The sequence below is a fragment of the Neofelis nebulosa genome, chromosome X, assembly GCF_028018385.1.
Source record: "Neofelis nebulosa isolate mNeoNeb1 chromosome X, mNeoNeb1.pri, whole genome shotgun sequence".
Lineage (NCBI taxonomy): Eukaryota > Metazoa > Chordata > Mammalia > Carnivora > Felidae > Neofelis > Neofelis nebulosa.
Window position 1 is genome coordinate 71,754,238 of NC_080800.1, and position 24,189 is coordinate 71,778,426.

At 37.1% G+C, this 24,189-nt stretch overlaps 1 long non-coding RNA gene across 1 annotated transcript; it reads left to right on the plus strand.

The window, feature by feature from the left end:
- The first annotated feature begins 377 nt into the window (after nucleotides 1–377).
- On the plus strand, nucleotides 378–23,205 carry LOC131502424 (uncharacterized). The gene is made up of 3 exons (XR_009257048.1): nucleotides 378–420; nucleotides 1,008–1,146; nucleotides 22,992–23,205. It is a non-coding gene; the product is annotated as an uncharacterized LOC131502424 (long non-coding RNA).
- Nucleotides 23,206–24,189: the final 984 nt, after the last annotated feature.

Consider the following 24,189-nt stretch of genomic DNA (forward strand, 5'->3'; position numbering starts at 1 on the left):
AAGATTCCTCACTCCACCCCCCAGAGGTGGTTGTTAACATGACCTGAAAGTTAGGAATGAGTCATGATGTATATTTCACATATTACTTACTTACTCACATACTTAATTTTTTTAATGTTTACTTATTTTCGAGAGAGAGGGAGACAGAGCCCGAGCAAGGGAGGAGCAGAGAGAAAGGGACACATGGAATTTGAAGCAGGCTCCAGGCTCTGAGCTATCAGCACAGAGCCTGATGCAGGGCTCAAACCCACAAACCATGAGATCATGACCTGAGCCAAAGTCAGATGCTTAACCAACTGAGCCACTCAGGCACCCCACTTAATTTTTTTTTAAATCAGAAAGTGCACTGTTTTATAGTCGGCATCAAATTTCCCCGTGTCCTGTATCTCCACCGCCAAAGTTCTCTGGAAGAAATTACAAGTAAGTTCTCTTAAAAAGAAAGTTAAAACATGTAAATACTGAAGAAGAAAGCCCAATCTTATTTGGAAATAATTTTAGTAGAGAGTTTTACGTATTTATTTTTCAGCAGGAGGTGGGGGTGCAGAGAGGAAGAGGCACTGTCAGAGATAACAATGTTTCTAACCAGAAGTATCTGTCACTGTATTTATACCAGACTAGAAGATAACTCTTTGACACATTTCCTGAGGAAAAAGGCAGTGTTGACCAAATTAATCTGCAAGATTTTTAAAATTGTACTTCCTTCATTTACCTAAATATCATAGTAATTTCTCAATTATTCTGAGGAAGAACAGGAAATATTCCCTAACAAAACCCCTAGTTTTAGTGAGAAATTGAATAAAAGGAGAATGATTTTCTTTGTTTTATGAGGATGCCATTATTTTACTATATGTGTTATATCAATCAAAGGTGACTTATGGATTATTTCATTTATTTGCTTCCTGTAGAGTATAGTAATAACAATCTATTTTATTATAATACTTAACACTATGTATTTTATTTTTTAAAGCATCCTGAAATATTTCATATTTTTTTTTCATTTAAAATAGCTTTATGATTCATGAACACAGAGAGGACAATCCTTTCATCTATCTGTCTTATAAATGGGATGGCTCTCTGGGAACAGCTAAACTTGAAGGAAATTATGGGAGCAACTATTCTTCAACCACATACTTGAAGCCACTCTTCGTATGTATCATACATTTCAATTTCTATATGTGGTTATCATCATCATAATTAAAGTAAAAACAACACAATGAATACTAAGACTTTGCTATAGCAAAACGATATGACAATATCAGTTGAGATAAAGATGGAAAGATTAGCTTATAAGACTTGCTATCACAATTATTTCATTTGTAAAATGAGATTAGGAAATATGAGTCAAAGATATAGTATATTTAATACTCCATACACATGAATATACTTTATGTATATAAAATATTATGTAAAATATTATATAAAGTATACATGAATCATTAGAAATATGAGTCAAAAGTATAGTATATGTAATACTTCAAATGTATTAATATACTATATATACCTTAGTGAAATTTGCAATTTTTAGAAAGGAGATTTGATATCACAGGAAGACTAGTTAAATGCTATGAGATTAACTCAGAGGTCAGAACGGTCTTATGTTATTATAATATTAACTTTCATAATTTACCTGCTATTTTGTGTTGCAAATAACACATTAAATAGTACATTGTTCAAGCTAATGCTGAACACCAGCTAATTGCTTATCTTTAGTTACAAGATGTATTAATAATGAACATAAAGTGCAAACTGCGTTTCTCTGTACAAGCAGAAACAGCAATCAAAATAATAGTGAAATGGATTATCATCTGAAAGTTATTTTTATGGATTTTCTTGAAATGTAATAAATTATAGAAAAATGGGACTAAAAATTCATCAAAAATGAATACCTGGTTTTGTTGACATATTGAAGTGTTTTTTTGAGGAGGCAGTTTTAGTTAAGTTGACCACATGACAAAATAACCTTCCCCAAAAAACTCACTGTGGGGAGTGACAACACCAAGATGGCAACATAGGTCTTTCCTGACTTCACTTCCTCTCACAAGAAGAACAACTAATGACTATTTATGAACAAGACACCATTGAAAGAATCCTAGAACATGGGGCTGAGGTTGAAACACCCGCCAGCACCACAGAGACCAAGACAGACTTCATTAGAAGGGTAAAAGAAGCAGCTACACAGTGACCACATCGTCCCTCCCCTAGGCCAGCATACCACCACTGGGAGACATCTCTCCTGAGTCTCCAGTTCCTCCAGTGGGAAAAAAGATCCTAAGGGGACAACTAGTCCCCCCAGCACTGTGGGAGTCCCTAATGTGGTGTCATCCCATGAGGGCTACAGTGGAATCTGCAGGGCTCAACCACTGGCAATCTGTGACAGAGAAGGTAGGGGGCTTGCAACAACCAATTTACATATCTTGGAAAACTGAGTTCATATCTGCAGTGTCCAAGTAGTAATTCCAACCAGCAGTTCTGCTCATCTGAAGAAGTTGGCAGTACACTTTGGCTAGAGAAGTTTTAGGATGCAGAATTGCCTGATTTGGGTCCTCAATTGAGTTTTTCAGGCCTTAGTGTCTGCTCTGTCCATTCCCAGGAAAACCCCCAACTGGGAGGAGTGTCTCTGGGCCCCGTCTGACCATAGGGGCTGGCAAGAGCACATGGAAGCTGTGTAGTCAAGCAATGCTCTTGCTGAGAAGCACGTGATGGTGATTGCTCCCAAAGAAAAGCCAGTAGCAGGCATGGAGGATTATTCTGCTATGCCCAGGCAGGAGGGTTAATTTATAGCCAAGGCTGAAAGTAGCTCCCAGTCCCTCTGGAAAGCCTGTTTGTGAAAAGCGTAAGGGGCCTGGAAGGGCCCTTTCTTATTCTGCCCAAACGAGGAAACTGAGACACAGCTCCATCCACTGTGGAGAGTGTCTCCCAACCCCGTCTGAACAAAATGACTGGAAGTAAGATCTGGTTACACAGGTAACTCAGTAATGCTCTAGCTGAGAGATAGGTAGGCAGAGCCAACAGACTGCAGAGTAAAGCCAGTGGCTCTCTGTGGCCAGGTAACTTGGAGTATGGGTTGGCTTGAGTTAAGACAACAAAGAGCTTTATCAGCTTGAGAGCTGCTTCTTCTGCTGTACCTAGTAAAGAAAACTAATTCATAGCCTCACTTATTGCTGAATATAGTTTTCAGCCTGCCTGACAATGGAACCTAACCAGAACACATGGGAAGCTGTGTAACTCATCCAACAGTCTTGCTCACAGTGGCACTTGAACAAAGCATGGCCTGTGGCTTTCCCCAACTGCAGAGAAAAACTAGTGGCCTCACCGGACAAGGGAATTCAGTCACACTCTTGCATGATTGGGGTCCCCAAACAATGAGCCCAGACCCTGCATCCCAACCTGCTTCCCAACAGGGAAGCTAATTCATAGTCCCGTTTACTACTGAATATAGTGCCCAGTTCCAACCATCTAGCAAGCCTGACCAGAGAATCAGGGCAACCCCACAGCCCATACTACAACTTCACTTGAGGAGTGAACCAAGCCAGCAATTCTATACAACTGTTCTCAGCCAGTGGTACACCTCCTTCATTCCTGACCTCAGAGCTTTAACAGCTGCCTCACCTAAAAATAGACCTTAATAGCCATCTCCACCTACCCAAGGACATTACCAGAAGATACCCAGAAATGCAAGCTACACCTAATGGTGAATATCTGCCTCTACCAAAGTAAACTTATAAAGTCTGGAAGAAAACGTCAATTACTCAAATGTACAGATACCAATATAAGGAATCAAAGATAATGAAAAATCAGGTAAATATGACACCACCAGAGGAAACTAATAAGGCTCCAAATAACTCACCCTAAAGAAATAGATATTTATGAACTGTCAAAAAATTCAGAATAATCCTCTTAAAGAAGATTAGCAACTAAAAGAACACACCAAATCTAAACAGAATTAAGTGAACAAGACGTGAACTAAACAAGAAGTTCAACAAATAGAAACCATAAAATAACCCCAGAAATCTTAGAGTTGAAAAATACAATAGCTGAAATGAAGAGTTCAACAGAGAGCTCCAAAAGCAGATTCAACCATGCAGAAGAATGAATCAACGACTTGAGGATAAGACGTTAGAAATCATTTAGTCAGAGGAGCAAAAAAAAATATTTTTAATGAAAGAGAGTGAAAAAAGCCTATGAGACTTATGCAACATAATGGAAACATACAATAATCACATTATGGGAATTCCAGAAGAAGAGAAATAGAAAAGAACAGAGAGTATATTCAAAGTAATGATCACTGAAATCTTTCTGAACTTGAGTAAAGAAATGGACATCCAGATACATGAGGCCTAAAAGATCCCAAATAGGTTGAACCCAAATAGAACTACATCAAGACACATTATAATCAAATCATCAAAAGTCAAAGAGAAAAAAAAAAGAATTTTAAAAGCAGAAAGAGAAAAAAGAAAAGTTACATACAAGAAAAACTCCATAAGACTATGGGTAGATTCCTCAACAGAAACATTTCAGGCAGGAGACAATGGGATGACATATTCAAAATATTGAAAGGAAAAAAAAAACGTATCAACCAAGAATATTATGCCTGGCAAAGCTGTCTCCAGAAATGAAGGACAGATAAAAACTTGCCCAAACAAACAGAAGGTGAAGGAATTTATTACCACTAGGCCTGCCTAACAAGAAATGCTCAAAGGAGTTCTTTGCGTGGAAATAAAAGATGCTAATTAACATCACGAAAACACAAAAAGTTAGTGTAAAACTCACTCAATGGTAAACATATAGTCAAAGTTAGATTCTGTAATTTGGTAATGGTGGTAAATAATTCACTTACAATTCTAATATAAAGGTAAAAACAAATGTAGTAAAAATAACTGTAATGAAAACAATCTATTATTAGTTACATAAAAAATATGTAAAGTGTAACAGCAGTAACCTAAAATTTGAAGGAGAGGAAATGTAAAACTGTAAAGTTTAGGAATTATATTGAAGTTAAGTTGTTATTGGCTTAAAACTAGAGTGTTATAATTTAAGATAGTTTATGTAAGCCTCATAGTAACTGCAAGGGAAAAACCTGCAGTAATTACACAAAATAATGTGATAAAGATGTCAAATCATACTGATACAAAATATATCAAAATATACACAAAAATACAGCAGAATAAGAAGCCAAAAACCGTGAATCTACAAAATACCAGAAAACAATTAACAAAATGACAAAAGTAAGTCCTTACCTATAAAATATACTTTAAACATAAAAGGATTAAATTCTCCAATTCAAACACATAGAGTGGCTGCCTACAAGAGACTCACAGTAGCCTTAAAGACATGCATAGACTTAAAGTGAAAGGATAGAAAAATACATTTCAAGCAAATGGTACACACACACACACACACACACACACACACATATATATACATAAAATATATACACACACACACACATATATAGGATAGTCATACTTCTATAAGATAAAATATGCTTTAAAGTAAAAATGGTAAAAAGAGACAAAGAATGTCATTACATAATGATGGAGTCAACCCATCAAGAAGATATAACAATTGCAAATATTTATGTGCCCAACATTAGAACATCTAAATATATAAAGCAAAAGCAAACACAGCTGAAAGGAGAAACAAACAGAAATACAATAATAGTTCAGGACATAATATCCCACTCTCAAAAATAGCACTGCTAGGAATTTACCCAAGGGATACAGGAGTGCTGATGCATAGAGGCACTTGTACCCCAATGTTTATAGCAGCACTTTCAACAATAGCCAAATTATGGAAAGAGCCTAAATGTCCATCAACTGATGAATGGATAAAGAAGTTGTGGTTTATATATACAATAGAATACTACTCGGCAATGAGAATGAATGAAATATAGACTTTTACAGCAACGCGGATGGAACTGGAGGGAGTTCTGCTAAGTGAAATAAGCCAGGCAGAGTAAGACAGATACCATATGTTTTCACTCTTATGTGGATCCTGAGAAACTTAATAGAAGACCATGGGGGAGGGGAAGGGGGAAAAAGTTACAGAGAGGGAAGGAGCCAAACCATAAGAGACTCTTAAAAACTGAGAATAAACTGAGGGTTGATGGGGGTGGAAGGGAGGGGAAAGTGGGTGATGGGCATTGAGGAGAGCACCTGTTGGGATGAGCACTGTGTGTTGTATGGAAACCAATTTGACAATAAGTTTCATATTAAAAAATAATAAAAGAATAAATAAATAGACTATCCAGACAATCAATAAACAGTGGATTTGAACAAAATTATAGACCAAATGGACCTGACAGATATATACAAAACATTCTATCCAATAACAGCACTGTACACATTGTCTCAATTGCACATGGATCATTTTCTAGGAGACATTATACGTTAGGCCACAAAATAAGTCTTAGCAAATTCAAGACTGAGATCATAACAAATATCTTCCCTGACCACAATTACATAAAACTAGAAATCAATACCAAGAAGAAAAATGGAAAATTCACAAATAAATTGAAATTAAACAATACTCTTCTGAACAACCAATGGATCAAAGAAGAAATTAAAGAGAAAATAAGTGAAAAAAAATGTATTGAGACAAATGAAAGTGGAAATCAAACATACTAGAATTTACAATTTGCAGCAAAAGCAAGTCTAAGAGGAATGTTTATCAAAATAAAGGTCTAAATTTTTTTAAAAAAGCAAGAAATATACCAAATAAAAAAATTAACTGAACACTTTAAGAAACTAGAAAAAGAAGAAAGAACTGAGCCCAAAGTTACCAGAAGGACAAAATAAAGACTAGAGCAGAAATAAATGAAGTTGAGATCAGAGAAACAATAGAAAAGATTACCCAAACTAAGAATTGGTTCTTTGAAAAGGTAAACAAAATTGACAAACGTTTAGTTAGACTAATCAAGGAAAAAAGAGAGAGGACCCAAATCAATAAAATTACAAATGAAAAAGTCATTACAACTGACACCACAGAAATACAAAGGATTATAAGAAGCTACTATGAAAAACTACATGCCAACAAAGTGGACAAACTAGAAGAAATGGAAAAATTTAGGGGTGCCTGGGTGGCTCAGTCGGCTAAGCAACCGAGTTCAGCTCAGGTCATGATCTCATGGTTCATGTGTTTTTGGGGCCCACGTTGGGCTCCATGCTTAGGGGTTGGAGCCTGGAGCATGCCTCAGATTCTGTGTCTCCCTCTCTTTCTCTGCCACTCCCCTGCTCGTGCCCTATCTCTCTCTCTCAAAAATAAACAAACATTTTTAAAAAATTAAAAAACGAAATGGAAAAATTCTTAGAAACATACAACCTAACAACTGAATCAGGAAAAAATTAAAAATCTGAATAAACCAACTACTAGTAAGGAGATTGAATCAGTAAGCAAAAATCTCCCAGTGAATGAAAGCCCAGGATCAGAGGCTTCTCTGGTGAAGTTTACCAAACATTTGAATAAGAATTAACATCAATCCTTCTCAACCTCTTGCAAAAATAAATAGATGAGGGAACACTCTCAAACTCATTTTACAAGACCAGCCTTATCCTAATTATGCTAATATCCTAATACTTAATATCCAAATCAAAGCCAGAAAAGGACATTACTAGAAATTATAGACCAATATCCTTGATGAATACAGATGCAAGAATTCTCAATAAAATACTAGCAAGGCAAATTAAGCAGCACATTAGAAGGATCATTCACCATGATTGAGTGGGATTTATCCCTAGGGTGCAAGGATGGTTCAGCACATGCCAATCAATCAATGTGATGCATCACATTAATAGAATGAAGGAAAAGGATGATTATCTCAATAGACAGAAAACATTTGACAAAATTTAACATCAGTTCATGATAAAAACACTTAACAAATTAGACATAGAAGGAATATATATCAACATAATAAGGGACATATGGGATAAGCCCACAGCTAACATCATGCTCAATAGTGGGAAATTAAGAGCTTTTCTTCTAAAATCGGGAACTAGACAAGGGGACTTAATGTCACCATTTAAAAAAATCAAGTCTAAGTTAGCATATAGTGTAATAATGGTTTCAGGAGTAGAATTTAGTGATTCATTACTTCCATACAACACTCAGTGTTCATCCCAACAAGTGCCCTCCTTAATGCCCATCACCCATTTAGCCCGTCCCCCTACCCCCACCTTCCTCCAACAACCCTCAGTTTGTCCTCTGTATTTAAGAGACTTATGGGAGCGCTTGGGTGGCTTAGTCGGTTGTCTCTGACTTCAGCTAAGGTCATGATCTCATGGTTCATGGGTTTGAGTCCAGATCAGGCTCTGTTCTGACAGCTCAGAGCCTGGATCCTGCTTGAGATTCTGTCTCCCTCTCTCTCTCTCTGCCTCTCTGTCTCTCTCTCAAAAATAAAATAAACGGGAGCCTGGGTGGCTCAGTCAGTTAAGTGGCCAACTTCGGCTCAGGTCATGGTCTCGCGGTCCATGAGTTTGAGCCCCACGTCGGGCTATGTGCTGACAGCTCAGAGCCTGGAGCCTGTTTCGGATTCTGTGTCTCCCTCTCTCTGACCCTCCCCCATTCATGCTCTGTCTCTCTCTGTCTCAAAAATAAATAAACGTTAAAAAAAAATCCTTCAGCTTTAAAAAAATAAAATAAACATTAAAAAATTTTTTAAAAAGAGTCTCATGGTTTGTCTCCCTCTCTGTTTTTATCTTATTTTTCCTTTATTTCCCCTATGTTCATCTCTTTTGTTTCTTAAATTCCATATATGAGTGAGATCACATGATATTTATCTTTCTCTGCTTGACTTGTCCTACTTAGAATAATACATTCTATTTCCATCCACATTGTTGCAAATGGCAAGATTTCATTCTTTTTGATTGCCAAGTAGTATTCGTCACATCTTCTTCATCCATTCATCAGTCAATGGACATTTTGGCTCTTTCCATAATTTGGCTATAGTTGCTAGTGCTGCTATAAACAATGGGGTGCATGTGTCCCTTCAAATCTATATTTTTGTATTCTTTGTATAAATACCTAGTAGTAGTGCAATTGCTGGGTCATAGGATAGCTCTGTTTTAATTTTTTTGCAGAATCTTTATACTGTTCTCCAGAGTGGCTGCACCAGCTTGTATTCCCACCAACAGTGCAAAAGGGTTCCCCTTTCTCTGCATCCTCACCAACATCTGCTTTGATTTTCTTTTTCAACATTACTTTGGCTATTCGGGGTCTTTTCTGGTTTCCTATAAATTTCAGATTTGTTTGTTCTATCTCTATGAAGAATGCTGGTGTTATTTTGATAGGGATTGCATTGAATATGTAGATTGCTCTGCGTAGTGTCGACATTTTAACCATATTCTTCTGATCCATGAGCATAGAATGTTTTTCCATTTCTTTGTGACTTCTTCAATTTCTTTCATAAGCTTTCTATAGTTTTCTGCATACAGATATTTTACCTCTTTGGTTAGGTTTATTCCTAGGTATTTTTTTGGTTTTCTGTGAAATTGTAAATGGGATTGATTCCTCAATTTTTCTTTCTGCTGCTTCATTATTGGTGTATAGAAATGGAAATGATTTCTGTGCATTGATTTTATATCCTGCAACTTTGCTGAATTTCTGTATCAGTTCTAGCAGTTTTTTGGTGGAGTCTTTCAGCTTTTCCATGTAGAGAATCATGCCATCTTCCAAGAGTGAAACTTTGACTTCTTCCTTGCTGATTTGGATGCTTTTTATTTCTTTTTGTTGTCTGATTGCTGAGGCTGGGATTTCCAGTACCAAGTTGAACAGACATCCCTGAACTCAGGGAGAAAGCTCTCAGTTTTTCCCCATTGAAGATGATATTGTCTATGGGTCTTTCTTATATGGCCTTTATGGTTTTGAGTATGTTCCTTCTATCCCTACTTTCTTGAGGGTTTTTATCAAGAAAGATACTGTATTTTGTCAAATGCTATTTCTGCATCTATCGAGAGGACCATATGGTTCTTATCCTTTATTCATTAATGTGATATATCACTTTGATTTATTTGTGGATATTGAACCACTCCTGCATCCCAGGAATGAACCCCACTCGATTGTGGTGAATACTTCTTTTAATGTATTGTTGGATTCTCACTCTCGCCATTTTTATCCAACATAGTAATGGAAATCTAGCTAGAGCAATCAGAGAAGAAAAAGAAATTAAAACCTCAAAATTGGAAAGGACAATTAAAATTGTTTCTTTTACTGATGAAATTATTTTATATATAGATAATCCTAAAGAATCAACCAAATAGACTTAGAAATTATCAACGGACTCAGAAAAGTTGCAGGATATAAAATTAATATACAAATATCAATAGCATTTCTATACACTAACAGGAAATTTTCTGAAAAAAAAGAGAAAATGATCCCATTTACAATAACATCAAAAACAATAAAATCCTTAGGAATAAATTTAACCAAGGAGGTGAAAGATCTGTACTCTGAACACCATAAGGGATTAATAAAAGAAATTGGAGAAGACATAAATAAATGGAAAGGTATTCTATGTTCGTGGATTGGGATAATTAATATTGTTAAAATATCTATCCTATCAAAAGCCATCTGTATATTCAATGCATTCCCTACCAAGATTCCGATGGTATTTTTTACGAAAAAAAAAAAAACTTCCTAAAATTTATATGGAAACACAAAAGACCCCAAATAGCCAAAGAAATCCTGAGAAAGAAGAACAAAGCGGGAGGCATCATACTTCCTGATTTCAAGCTATATTATAAAGCTATAATAAGTAAAACAGTAAGGTACTGGCATAAAAACAAATAGACCAGCAGAAAACAATCAAGAGCACACAAATAAAACAAAGCATATACCATCAGCTAATATTTGACAAGGGAACCAAGAATACTTAATGAAGAAAAGGCAGTATCTTCAATAAATGGTTCTGAAAACATTGGATATTTACATATTAAAAAATGAAGCTTGACCCCTATCTTACACCACTCACAAAAACAAACTTAAAATGGATTAAAGACTTAAATGTAAGAACTGAAGGGGTGCCTGGGTGGCTCAGTTGGTTAAGCGCCCAACTGTGGCTCTGGTCATGATTTCACGGTTCGTGGGTTCGAGCCCTGCATCAGGCTCTGTGCTGACAGCTCAGAGCCTGGAACCTGTTTCAGATTCTGTGTCTCCCTCTCTCTCTATCCCTCCCCCACTCACGCTCTGTCTCCCTCTGTCTCAAAAATAAATGAACATTTAAAAAAAAAAGAAGTTGTGGTATATGTATCCAAAAGGAATATTCAGCCATTTAAAAAATGAGGAAATCCTATCATTTGCAACAACATGGATGGACCTTTCAGGCATTGTGCTAAGTGAAATAAGTGAGACAGGGAAAAACAAATATTGTATGATCTCATTTATATGTGGAATCTAATAGAGGTTGGGGTGAGGGGAGGAGGAACAGGAGGAAGGTGGTCAAAACGTACAAACTTCCAGTCATAAGATGAATGAGTACTAGGTGTGTTAATGTAAAACACGATAACTATAGTTAATACTACTGTGTGATATATAGGAAAGTTGTTAATAGAGTAAATCCTAAGAATTCTCACCACAAAGATACTTTTTACCTTTTTATTGTATCTATAAGAGATGATGAATGTTAACGAAACCTGTTGTGGTAATAATTTAACAATATATGTGAATCAAACCATCATGCTGTACACCTTAAATTTATACAGGGATGTAAGTCAATTGTTTCTCAATAAAACTGGGAAAAAATCTGATGAGTGGCATCAGAGAGGTAAATTAAGGAAATGCAAAAATGGAATTTTAAAGATGTTAATTGTGCAAAATACAGACAAAATGCTGGATGTGTGATAGAATAAAAACTGACTTTTGTAATTTGCTCAGCACATATTACATAGGTGGTACCATCTATGCGGACCAGTGATTCTGGAAGATAGTACTGGGAAGAACCTGGGAACATTTAAAGGACATGTGAAATTAGTTAGAAAGAGGAGGAAATAAGAGAGTGGTACTGAACTTATTGTGGGCCATTATATGTGGAAATCCAAGAAGAGAAAGTCTAAGTAATAAGAGAGGAAAGACTGATATTGAGACTATAGAGGGAAAACTGGCTGAGGTTGAATGCAAGTAGCTTCAGAATTTGTTTTGATATGTAGATTAGTTTTGTTGCTGCAAATTACCACAGACTTATCAACTTAAAACAGCATACATTCATTATGTCACAGTTTATGTGGGTCCAGAGTCTGGATATGACTTATCTGAGCACTCTGCTTAGGGTCTTACACAAGGCTGCGATTAAAGCATTAGGTGGGCTTAATTCTCATTTGGAGTTTGGGTTGTCTTGCAAGTTCACATGGTTGTTGGCAGAATCCAGTTCCTTGCAGGTGTAGAATTTAGGTAGTCTCCTCTCACCCCATTTCTTTCCTTGCTGTCTGTCAGCTAGGGAGTTGCTATTAGTTCCTAGATATCATTTACAGTCGCCATGTGGACCTCTGACAGACCATCTCACAACATTGTAGTTTTCATCAATGCTAGTGGAAGAATCTCTAGGTCCATTGTTCCATGAGGGTGATTGAGGCTGAGACACTGATCCTTGTCTCACGGTGTCGAAGAATGAATCTCCCGGACAACAGAGAGTGAGCAAAACGATAGAGTTTATTGAGGGAAAGCATAAAGCTCTCAAGACTGAGAGGAGTTCCTACTGGGTTGCCATGGAGGAGTTTTGTCCCTGAATGGGACCTTATTAGAAAGTTTGTGAGACTCCACTCATGGCACCTATCCCAGGAAGGTCTGGAATAAATTTATCGTTTTTTTTTTTCCCCAAAACTCCCCACCACTTCTTCCGCTTCCCACTTGAAGCTACAGCTTTCCTCCTCCTCCCAGAGGGTCCCTTATGTCTCTGGGCCTAATGTTAACCCTTTCCCTACTCACCATTATGCTAGGACAGTCTTATACAACAAAACCTATTCAAGGAAGTAACGATCCCATTTATATCCCCTCACATTTTCTCCACATTTTATTGGCTAGAAGAAAGTCACAGGTTCTGCTCACACTCAAGAGTAGGGGGTAATGCAAGGGACATGACCCACTGGGGGGGATCATTCATTAAGGTGTGAACAGATAAATAGCATGTTAGCCATTAAAAGGGACTAAAGTGGTACTAAATGAAATAGCTCAGCTTTTTACTTTAAGGCAAGGTGAACAGGAAAAAAGTATACATATGGCGACCATTCAAGGTTATAAAATTAGAGAAATCTTGGGACAGATAATCTTTTAAAACTTAGTGACGTTAACTGAGTAACATGACATTTTTCATTCATTCATCCAAGTGGTTGTCCATGTTGTGTCAAGCATTGTTGTTGTAGTTAAACAATGATAAAAGTTACTATGCCTGCTCCATGGATCTATAATATAGTAGGGGAAATAGACATTAAGCAGGTAAACACATAGAATTACAAATTGCAGACTCCAGGGGGAAGATGGCTGTGTAGTAGGACACCGGGCTCACCTCGTCCTCTGACTGCTTAGATTCCACCCACATCTGCCTAAATAACCCAGAAAACCACCAGAAGACTAGCAGAATGGACTCTCTGGAGCCAAGCATAGAAAAAAGGCCCACGGAAGATGGTAGGAAGAGCGGAGAGGTGGTGCATGCTACACGGACTGGCAGGAGGGAACTGGGATGGTAGAGGGGCAGCCCGCCTGGCAAGGCAGAGCCCCCGACTCTGATTTGCAAAAGTGGAGGGGTCTGGACTCTGTGAGTTCTGACAGCCAACAGGACTTAACATCTGGAATGTTAAAAGTCAACAGCTCTGCTCTCAGAGAGCGGGGATGGTGAGAGGACGTGGGGAGGGAGAGTTGTTGAGCCCCGGTAGACAGAGCTCAACTCCGAGGGGAACAAAGGTGTTGGCATGTGCCATCTCGCTCTCCCATCCCATAGCTGAAATTCCAAAGGGAACCAGTTCACATCAATGAACTTAACTTGCACGCACAAACACCCTACACTGTGCTCCAGTGGAGCCATCCCTCCAATGGGTCTGCCTCCCTCTTGATGCTTCAGGGCCCCTCCCACAGGGGACCTCCAATGGCAAATCGAGCTAAGCCTGCCCCTCCCGCCCCTGTGCACCTTGAGAATCCACCCCGGCTAATAACCAGATCCCATCAAAGCATTACCACAAGACTGGCAGTGTGCAAGTAGACCCGACAGGGGCCACACCACTCCACAGTGAGTCCTGCCCCTGGGAGAGGGGAAGATAAGGTACACACCAGTCTGACTGTGGCCCCAGCTGTGGGCTGGGGGCAGACATTGGGTCTGACTGTGGCCCCTCCCACCAACACAAATTACTCCGGACTGCACAGGGGAAGTGCCCTGAAGTTGGGAGCTACTGCAGGGACTACCCAAAATGACGAAATTGAAGAACTCTCTTCAAAAGAAACTCTAGGAAATAGCGACAGCTAACAAATTCATCAAAAAACGATTTAAACAATATAACAGAAAAAGAATTTAGAATAATAGTCATAAAATTAATCACTGGTGTTGGGAAAAAAGTATAGAGGACAGAAAGAATCTATTGCTACAGAGATCAAAGGACTAAGTAATTGTCATGAGGAGCTAAAAAATGCTAAAAAAAAAAAAGGTGCAAAATAAAATAGAGGTGGCCATAGCAGTTTGAAGAGGCAGAGGAGAGACTAGTGAATTCGAAGGTAAAATTATGGAAAAAGAGGAAGCTGAGAAAAAGAGGGATAAAAAAATCCAGGCATATGAAAGGAGAATTAGAGAATTAAGTGATGCAATCAAACAGAACAATACCCGTATCATAGGAATTCCAGAAGAAGAAGAGAGAGAAATGGGCTGAAGGTGTATTTGAAGAAATTATAACTGAGAACTTCCCTGACCTAGGGAAGGCAAAAGGCATTGAAATCCAAGAGGCACAGAGAACTCCCTTCAGATGTAACCTGAATCAATCTTCTGCATGACATATCATAGTGAAACTGGCAAATACAAGGATAAAGACAAAATTCTGAAAGGAGCTAGGGATAAACAGGCTCTAACTTACAAAGGGAGACCCATAGGAGTAGTGGCAGACCTATCTACTGAAACTTGGCAGGCCAGAAAGGAATTGCAAGAAATCTTCAATGTAAAGAAAAGAAAAAAACATGTGGCTGAGAATCCTCTATCCAGAAAGTCTGTCATTCAGAATAGAAGGAGAGATAAAGGTTTTCCCAAACAAAAACTGAAGCAATTTAACACCACTAAACCAGCCCTACGAGAGATCCTAAGGGTGATTCTGTGAGTGAAATGTTTCAAGGACCAAAAGTATCAGAGACATCACTACAAGCATGAAACCTACAGACATCAGAATGACTAAACCCATATCTTTCAATAATGAATGTAAATGGACTGAATGTAAATGGACTAAATGCTCCAAACAAAAGACACAGGATATCACAATGGATAAAAAAAATAAGACCCATCTATTTGCTTTCTACAAGAGACTCATTTTAGACCTGAGGACATCTTCAGATTGAAAGTGAGGGGATGGAGAACTCTCTATCATGCTACTGGAGGCAAAAGAAAGCTGGTTGCCATATTTATATGAGAGAAACTAGACTTTAATTTAAAGGCTGTAGCAAGAGATGAAGAAGGGCATTATATAATAATTACAGGGTCTATCCATCAGGAAGAGGTAACAATTATAAATGTCAATGCGCCAAAAACGGGAGCCCCCAAATATATAAAACAATTAATCACAAACATAAGCAACCTTATTGATAAGAATGTGGTAATTGCACGGACTTTAATTCCCCACTTACAACAATGGATAGATCATCTAGACACAGGGTCAATAAAGAAACAAGGGCCCTGAATGATACATTGAATCAGAAGGCCTTGACAGACATATTTAGAACTCTGCTTCCCAAAGCAACATAATATACTTTCTTCTCGAGTGCATATGGAACGTTCTCCAAGGTAGATCACATACTGGGTCACAAAACAGCCTTTCATAAGTATACAAGAATTGGGATCCTACCATGCACGCATTCAGACCACAATGCTATGAAACTTGAAATGAACCACAGGAAAAAGTCTGGAAAACCTCCAAAAGCACGGAGGTTAAAGAACACCCTACTAAAGAATGAATGGGTCAACCAGGCAATTAGAGAAGAAATTAAAAAATATATGGAAACATATGAAATTGAAAATGAAAATACAACAATGAAAACGCTTTGGGATGCAGCAAAGGCATTCCTGAGAGGAAAATACATTGCAATCCAGGCTTATCTCAAGAAACAAGAAAAATCCCAAATACAAAATCTAACAGCACACTTAAAGGAAAGAGAAGCAGAACAGCAAATGCACCCCAAACCCAGCAGGAGAGTAATAATAAAGATCAGAGCAGAAACAAACAATATAGATTCTAAAAAAAACTGTAAAGCAGATCAATGAAACCAAGAGTTGGTTTTTTGAAAAGATAAACAAAATTCACAAACCTCTAGCCAGGGGTCTCAAAAATAAAAGGAAAATGACCCAAATAGATAAAATCATGAATGAAAATGGAACTATGACAACCAATCCCTCAGAAATACAAGCAATTATCAAGGAATACTGGTAAAAATTATATGCCAGCAAACTGGACGACCTGGAAGAAATGGACAAATTCCTAAGCACCTACACTCTTCCAAAACTCAAACAGGAAGAAATAGAAAACTTGAACAGACCCTTAACCAGCAAAGAAATTGAATCAGTTATCAAATATCTCCCAATGAATAAGAGTCCAGGACCAGGTGGCTTCCAAGGGGAATTCTACCAGACATTTAAAGCAGAGATAATACCTATCCTTCACAAGCTGTTCCAAAAAATAGAAAGGGAAGGAAAACTTCCAGACTCATTCAAAGATGCCAACATCACTTTTATTCCCAAACCAGACAGAAACCCAGCAAAAGAAGAGAAGTACAGTCCAATATCCCTGATGAATATGGATGAAAAATTCTCAAGAAGATACTAGTGAATCGAATTCAACAGCATATAAAAAGTATTATTCACCATGATCAAGTGGGATTCATTCCTGGGCTGCAGGGCTGGTTCAATATTCGTAAATCAATCAATGTGATACATCACATTAATAAAAGAAAAGAACCATATGATCCTGTCAATGGATGCAGAAACAGCATTTGACAAAATTCAGCATCCTTTCTTGATGAAAACACTCAAGATATTCGGGATAGAACGAACATACTTTAACATTATAAAAGTCATTTATGAAAAGCCCACAGCTAATATCATCCACAGTGGGTAGAAACTGAGAGCTTTCTCCATGAGATCAGGAAGGTGACAAGGATGTCCACTCTCACCACCATTGTTTAACATAGTATTGGAAGTCCTAGTATCAGCAGTCAGACAACAAAAGGAAATCAAAGGCACCGAAATTGGCAAAGATGAAGTCAAACTTTCACTTTTTGCAGACGACATTATAATCTAAATGGAAAAGCTGGCAAACTCCACCAAAGTCTGCTAGCACTGATACATGAATTCAGCAAAGTCACAGGGTACCAAATTAATGTACAGAAATAGGTTGCATTTTTAGACACCAACAATGAAGCAACAGAAAGAGAAATAAAGACACTGATCCCATTCACAATTGCAGCAAGAAACATAAAATACCTAGGAATAAACCTAACCAAAGATGTGAAACATCCATATGCTGAAAACTATAGAAAGCTTAGGAAGGAAATTGAAGAAGATGCAAAGAAATGGAAAAACATTCCGTGCTCATGGATTGGAAGAATAAATATTGTTAAAATGTCAATACTACCAAAGCTATCTTCACATTCAATGCAATCCCAATCAAAATTGCACCAGCATTCTTCTCAAAGCTAGAACAAGCAATCCTGAAATTTGTATGGAATCACAAAAGACCTCAAATAGCCAAAATAATATTGAAGAAGAAGACCAAAGTGAGAGGTACCAATCCCAGACTTTAGCCTCTACTACAAAGCTTTAATCATCAAGACAGTATGGTATTGGCACAAAAACAGACACATAGACCAATGGAATAGAATAGACACTCCAGAATTGGACCCACAAAAGTATGGCCAACTAATCTTTGACAAAGCAGGAAAGAATATCCAATGGAAAAAAAGACAGTCTCTTTAACAAATGTTGCTGGGAGAACTGGACAGCAACATGCATAAGAATGAAACTAGAACACTTTCTTACACCATTCACAAAAATAAACTCAAAATGGATGAAGCACCTGAATGTGAGACAGGAAACCATCGAAACCCTAGAGGAGAAAGCAGGAAAAAAAACCTCTCTGACCTCAGCCGCAGCAATTTCTTACTTGACACATCTCCAAAGACAAGGGAAGCAAAAGCAAAAATGAACTATTGGGACCTAATGAAGATAAAAAGCTTCTGCACTGGAAATGAAATAGTCAACAAAACTAAAAGGGAACTGATGGAATGGGAAAAGATATTTGCAATTGACATATTGGACAAAGGCAAGAACTCACCAAACTCCACATCTGAAAAACAAACAATCCAGTGAAGAAATGGGCAGAAAAATGAACTCTTGGGGCCTCATGAATATAAAAGGCTTCTGCACTGCAAAGGAAACAATCGACCAAACTGAAAGGCAAGCAACGGAATGGGAAAAGATATTTGCAAATGACATATCGGACAAAGGGCTAGTATCCAAAACCTATAAAGAGCTCACCAAACTCCACACCCAAAAAACAAATAATCCAGTGAAGAAATGGGCAGAAAACATGAATAGACACTTCTCTAAAGAAGACATCGGGATGGCCAACAGGCACATGAAAAGATGCTCAACATCACTCCTCATCAGGGAAATACAAATCAAAACCAAACTCAGATACCACTTCATGCCAGTCAGAGTGGCTAAAATGAACAAATCAGGAGACTATAGATGCTGGAGAGGGTGTGGAGAAATGGGAACCCTCTTGCACTGTTGGTGGGAATACAAACTGGTGCAGCCGCTCTGGGAACATTATGGAGGCTCCTAAAAAAATTAAAAATAGATCTACCCTATGACCCAGCAATATCACTGCTAGGAATTTACCTAATTGATACAGGAGTGCTGATGCTTAGGGGCCCTTGTACCCCAATGTTTATAGCAGCACTTTCACCAATAGCCAAATTATGGAAAGAGCCTAACTGTCCATCAACTGATGAATGGATAAAGAAATTGTGGTTTATATATACAGTGGAATAGTACATGGCAATGAGAAAGAATGAAATATGGCCTTTTGTAGCCACATGGAAGGAACTGAAGAGTGTTCTGCTAAGTGAAATAAGTCATACAGAGAAAGACAGATACCGTATGTTTTCACTCTTATGTGGATCCTGAAAATCTTAGCAGAAGACCATCGGGGAGGGGAGGGGAAAAAAGTTAGAGAGGGTGGGAGCCAAACCATAAGACACTCTTAAAAACTGCAAACAAACTGAGGGTTGATGGGGGATGAGAGGGCGGGGATGGTGGTTGATGGGCATTGAGGAGGGTACCTGTTGGGATGAGCACTGCGTGTTGTATGGAAACCAATTTGACAATAAATTTCATAATAAAAAAAGAATTACAAATTGCAATAATCACTATGAAGGAATAGCTCAGAGAATAGTGACAGAAAATAATTGAGCTGGTGCAATCACCTTCAGTGCAGTGTGTATTATCAACATTGCTCTTAAGTATAGCCAATAAAAGAAAATCAATAAAATACAAGAGGTGAACAAGAGACTTAAAAGGGGAAAAATGGGCCAAAGCTCCTTTTCATGGCTTCTTCAGTAAAATAATAGTAGCAATAATTTCTGAGAAGTAGGGGCAGAATTAGAAGTAGAGGAGGCAAGGTTAGAGAAACAGTTGAGGTGAAGTTGATTTTGATAAGGCTAGAAGATAGTGCATCAGACAAGAAAGAATGTGCCCAGAGCTCTTTAGGGAATAGTTGAGGGAAAATTTCATCTGAGTTTCTTTTGACAGCTTGAACTTATTTTTTTCTCAAGAAATCTGTCATTACAGATGTGGTATATATATACACAATGGATTGTTACTCAGCCATAAAAAATAATGAAATCTTGCCATTTGCAATGAGATGGATGGAACTAGAGAGTATTATGTTAAGTGAAATAAGTTGAAGAAAGACAAATACCATATGATTTCATTTATATGTGGAATTTAATAAACACAACAAATGAGCATAGGGAGAAAAAAAGAGAGGCAAGACAAGAAACAGACTATTAACTATAGAGAACAAACTGATGGTTATCAGAGGGGAGGTAGATGGAGGGATGTGTTGAATAGGTTACGGGGATTTAGGAGTTCACTTGTGATAAGCCCCAGGGTGTTGTAAGGGAGTGCTGAATAACTAGTACACATGAAACTCATATTACACGTATGTTAACTAACTGGAATTTTAATAAAAATGTTTTAAAAAAGTGGGACACCTGGGTGGCTTAGTCGTTTAAGTGTCCAACTTTGGCTCAGATCATGTGATCTTAAGGTTCACAAGTTTGAGCTCCATTTTGGGCTCTGTGCTGACAGCTCAGAGCCTGGAGCCTGCTTCAGATTCTGTGTCTCCCTCTCTTTCTGCCCCTCCCCGTTCACAATCTGTCTCTATCTCTCTCTCAAAAATAATAAATAAACATTAAAGAATCTTTTCAAAAAATTTTTTAAAAGATCTCTCATTTCACTATGATTTAATGGACACTTGAAAAGCAAACTTAACATTCCCTTAAACGATATTATTAAAAGTGTTCTCATTGAGTATACCTGTAATTCCCTATTTTCAAACCTAAATGTCTATTGTTAAGACTCTACCTAACCTGATGTGTCTCTTGGCATTTGATACTCACTGTCCTGGTTGTCTGCATACCTCTCTATTACTCCCCAAATTCACTCTGAGACACCTTTAACTCTGTCCAAACTTAAATGGTGGTATTTTTCAGGGTTCCATCTTACTGGTGATTTCAAGTAATTTCAACCCATAAAAGTCTCTCTAGATCTATACCAGTGATTTTAATAGTTTACAAGATATTTGTATATTTTTATTTCTAGCAGGCCTCTTAAAAACCTAAGTCATTATCTCTTCACTCTATCCTGTTCTTCCTCTCCAGTATTCTGTACCTCAGTGAGTGTTGTCATTTTTCCATTTTTTTATAACTGAAGTCTGTGAACACCAGAAGACTCTCTTCACTCCCTTACTGCCCTCCCTAAATCTAATCATGCACAAAGCCATATGAATTATTTTATCCTAAATCTAGGATGACCAAATCATCACAGTTTGTTTGGGACAGTTTTTGTTTTAAAACTGAAAGTCCTACAGGAACTCCCTAAATCCTGGAAAAACCCATTCCCTTTGCCATTGACTTAATTTAAGTCTTCATCATGTCCCTATTCAATTATTGCTAACTAATTTCCCTAACATTTGTCTCTCCCTTTCAGACTTAACTGTCATACTGCTGTCAAAGTTATCATCCTAAAACTAAATACGATCTTATTGTGATCCAGTTTAAAATATCATACACAATTCTTATTGCCTATAGATTTACTTCAAAATATAAAAGTCCTTAATATTTTAACCTCCCTCATCTCTCCAGCTCTCCAGCTTAGTCTCCTGCTAATCCTGGGCTTGTGCCCTATGTATCAGCCATGTCAAATGTATGGTTTTCCAAGTATATGGTTCTCAAGCATTTATGGATCCATGACTGGGAAACTTTCAGTCATCTTAAAATATCTACTTTAAACATCACATTCTTCCTGAAGCCTTTCCCAAATCTCTAAGCAGAGGTAGTGCTCTGTCATCTGCCTTCCCAACAGCAGTTATTGCCTTTATTCTTGTACTAAGGTATAATGTTATAATTATTTATTATAATTACTTAAATATTTTTATGTATTTATTTATCTTTGGACCATTCTTTTAGAAATGGAGAATGTGATCAGTACTGTTTTTCTTTTAAAAAAATTAAAAATGTTTATTTACTTTTGAGTGAGAGCATGAATGGGGGAGGGGCAGAGAGAGACAGAGACACAGAATCCAAAGCAGGCTCCAGGCTCTGAGCAGTCAGTGCAGAGCCCGACGTGGAGCTTGAACCCACGAACTGTGAGATCATGACCTGAGCCAAAGTCAGATGCTCAATCAACTGAACCTCCCAGGTGCCCCAGTACTATGTTTTTCAAAAAAACAAAAATAGAGAACTGTAAAAATAAGGACCTTCAGTGTTCATACTTTCTCAAATCTATTTTTAAGTGATATTTCAAAATGCTCATGAACATGTTTTCTCTGGGTCTCTGCAATAGAAAAGTGACTCTGTGAGTGTAGAATTTTAATTGTCAAAAAGTAACATATCAACTACACCGAAATAAAAAAAATTAAGTAACATGTTATGCTGAAAAAATGAAGTTTTAGCATGAACCCCTATCATATAACAATTCTATAGCAGTGACAAAAGTCTGGTTAGTATGACATAAACAATATTGCTATAATAACATGATGTGAAAACACTAATGATGTAATTTAACATTTGTTCAAATAATCATACAATAAGAGAAAAGTGGAATACTTTGTAAAAGCAACAAATTTAATTTTGTAGTTTTACAGTACTAACAGTCATCACTGTGCAAGATCAGAGTGTGAAGTATTATAACTTTTGAAAAGTAGAGATATTTGGTTTTTTTATGTAAATTTGTTCCTGTAATGTTTGTTTCTTACTTTAGTAGAGATTCTGGATTGTACAATATTTAAACTTGTCTGGAGCAACTGTATTACAACTACAGTATTTAATGGTTATTTAAAAATAGCCAACAATTCATTTGCTAAAATAAACTATTTTTGTATGTTGTTTTAAATCAGTAAAATTTATAATGGTGATTAAATAGGTTTTTAAAATGACTCAGATATTATATGACCAATTTTCTAATACATAGTGTATCTAAACAAGAATAGAAATTTTATTAAATGCCATTTAATTATAATTCATACTTTTTAACTTCCTTGCAGAGTTTTTCCACACCAGAGGTCCCAAAGTCAAGCTACATTCAAAAAGATAAGCAACAAATTGGATACCCAAGTTCTGAAGAGCCAGAAATCCTTTATAGGTAGGACATATGCAGATGAAACCCAACTATTAAAAAATCTCCTGCAGAAAAAAATGTTTATATATATTTATACACATATGCATATGATTATTAAAAATCATACTCAGAATACTTTAAGAAAACACTGTGAGTATGACTCTGCTGTCAATTATACTTTGCCTTTATTTCTGAATTTATGCTATTAATTCTTATCTCTTTATACCTTTAACTTTTCATTCCCCCCACCCTATGACTACAAAGCAAAATTTTGATTTCCAATATCTAACTTCATTAACTCAGAAGAGATGGCAAATACTTACCTCCAGAATTCAGCATAATGCTTGCTTATTCATTTAAGACCTGTATCTTCATAAAATGGTCAGTGAAATGCTTTGAAGGTTGGTTGCAAATTGCTTATAAATAATAGTAAATACTTTTTAGTTACTGGATAAATCTAAAGAATTGCACCAAAGCATAGGCATATAAATAATCAATTCTATTTGAAATATGCAATTTGATTTTAAACTAATTCATTAAAATAAAGTAAGGATTGCTAAATGATTTCTGTAAACTGAGTGGTGAGTGATCCCAAGATCTATGTTCCTTCTTTCCTTCTTCCCTTTCTTCCCCTATTCCTTCTTCTCCCCTTTATCTCTCTTTTCTTTAAAAGGAACTTATTTCACACCACCTATGTGCCAAGCACTTGTTAGTTGCTAAGGTACAAAGACAAATCTGAGACAGTCCCTGCAGCTCAAGACTGGTAGAAGAGACACAGACAAAAATCACTTATTATTCATAAATGGCTAACAGACACATGAAAAAATGCTCAACATCACTCATCATCAGGGAAATACACCTCACACCTGTCAGAATGGCTAAAATTAACAACACAGGAAACAACAGACGCTGGTGAGGATACAGAGAAAGGGGAACCCTCTTACACTGTTGCTGGGAATGCCAAATAGTGCAGCCACTGTGGAAAACAGTATGGAGTTAAAAACAGAATTATCCTATGACCTAGAAATTGTACTAGGTATTTACTCAAAGGATACAAAAATACTGATTCAAAGGGACACATTCACCCTGATGTTTATAGCAGCATTAACAATAATAGCCAAATT